Genomic DNA, 2,101 nt, shown 5'->3' on the forward strand with positions numbered 1-2,101 from the left:
AATCGAGTGCATACTTGCCGCGGTACGCAGGCGTAAGTAATAACCACAAGTCTGCGCGGCCAGCCTGTTGTGGATGATGAAGAGCAGTTCCACTACAGCACAAGGACCCCCAACCTTTTTATATCACATCCGAAAAGTGAAGAAAAGTAGACGTGAATGCAAATTTAAAACGAAATGAATCGCCCTCATATGTCATCCGTCAAATCCGTAAGCTGAACTTTCTTCATTGAAACCGTCGTCACCTGCTTCTCGGGCATGCGCTGAGCCTGAACAAGCAGCAGCAGCAACAGCAATCAAGGAAGCCACACGTCGACTAAGGAAAACTCGCCGAACAAGAAAAGTAAAGAGTCCCGCAAGGTAGGAACATGAAAACAAATGAACCGAAACCATCTTCTGTCAAGCCACATAACGTCGCGAATACGTCATGAGCAAAGGCGAGACGCAGCACACGCAAAAAGGGACGTTCTATACACGAAAAGAGTCGAGATAAACATGTGATGAATACCACACACATCACGACCGTCCGCATAATTTTCTCTCGTCGCCCTTGTCCATTATCACAAGTAGGCAGCACTACTAGAGCACTGAGGAGGAAAGTTGTATAATTCGTGCCCCACAACCGGAGGCAATGGTAGAAAACGTCACGTTCTTCGTAAGTAGCCATCACTTTCCTATGGATACCTGACGTAAACGGGCGCAATGACAGGTAAGTATATAGATGCAGGACTACCTATACCTGTTGCCTTTTCATATATGCGTACATACTCACAATTCCACCTACGCTTATCTACAAATGTACATGGATATACATACACGCGAAATGACCCTCACATGCATGTCAAACGCAGCAACTCCTTGCATGATTGTACAGTATGCTTGCCAATCAAGCCAAGCGCTTACTCCAGGGTCCACTGGAGTCTCCGGGAGTAGGGAAACTTTCTCGCCCGGCTTGAACGCAGGTAGACCTGAAGACGCACGTGTCAGCACGAAAAAAAAAACGAAAACCTAAACTGATGCAGATTTTCTCTTACACGCTTCTTTGTGCCTGCGCGCTCTGCTCACGTATACGATCTCGTAAAAGCCTCGACAACTTGCACTCGCTCTCCATGCAGAAACGGCTCTGAACAGGGCTATAACAACAAATGCTGACTACCTTGGTTGGAGGGAAACCCACACATGGCACCGGTGTGAAAGAGCATTACCTAGTTTCCTGCATCCACTAAGATACGCAAACACGTACACCTCTTTTCCACATATATTTCTGGGTAAGCCAAGAATGTACACGTACGTAAACCACCTACTCATGTGTTTACATAAATCAGGAGCTAGTGCTCGTCCTTCTTTACATACACGTACACCGCCTGCGGCCTGTCCAACAAATGACCCTCTCACAGCGGCTTGTCTTATGTCCAGAAAATCTGTGTGCATATGCACGTGTCTGCGTGACTGACGCCTCCTGTCACGCCACCCAGAAATACAGCATCAGAAACAATTCACTGAAATCCCATACCTCACTATTTCGAATTTTTTGTGCATAATACTCTCACCTTTGCATGCACATACGTGCAAGTCGTATTCGAACAAATGCGTTAAAACATGCATTCACTGTGCCTGTGTACACGCAGTTGATAGACTGAAAGCCGAGACGACCGCTCTGCAAATCTGCGTCTACCCAAACGTATACAGGTCTGTCTGTGCACTTCGTGCATATACACCTGCATATATCATATATATATATATATATATATATATATATATATACATCATTGCATTTCGTACCTCTGTACGGACAGCCAGCGCAGCGGAAGGCGTCGCCCAGGTAGCACTGCAAACAAAGAGCAACAAGAAGCGAGTAAAATATCCTGATGTTGTCTACCGTATTTTGAGTGTAGCCGGCTCTACTTACAACCTACCTCCTGGGTGCCTCCTAGCAAACAAGAAAGAAGCACACTTCTGCAACCTACTTCCTGGGTGCCTCCTAAGAAACAAGAAAGAAGCACACTTCTGCAGACATCACCGAAAGCACACACCACTGTCGCTCCAGTGCGCAACGAGCGCGATTGCGCATCGTATCCGTAGGGTGCCATGCTTACTGCATTCT

The 2,101-nt window shown here is 46.6% G+C and overlaps 1 long non-coding RNA gene across 1 annotated transcript; it reads right to left on the minus strand.

The window, feature by feature from the left end:
• Nucleotides 1-64: 64 nt before the first annotated feature.
• LOC129391982 (uncharacterized) lies at nt 65-1,825 on the minus strand. The gene is made up of 3 exons (XR_008616925.1): nt 1,780-1,825; nt 901-965; nt 65-266 (listed from the first exon to the last, which is right to left on the minus strand). It is a non-coding gene; the product is annotated as an uncharacterized lncRNA (long non-coding RNA).
• Between the last annotated feature and the right edge of the window lie 276 nt (nt 1,826-2,101).

Source organism: Physeter macrocephalus, unplaced genomic scaffold, assembly GCF_002837175.3.
Source record: "Physeter macrocephalus isolate SW-GA unplaced genomic scaffold, ASM283717v5 random_11277, whole genome shotgun sequence".
NCBI classification, from domain to species: domain Eukaryota; kingdom Metazoa; phylum Chordata; class Mammalia; order Artiodactyla; family Physeteridae; genus Physeter; species Physeter macrocephalus.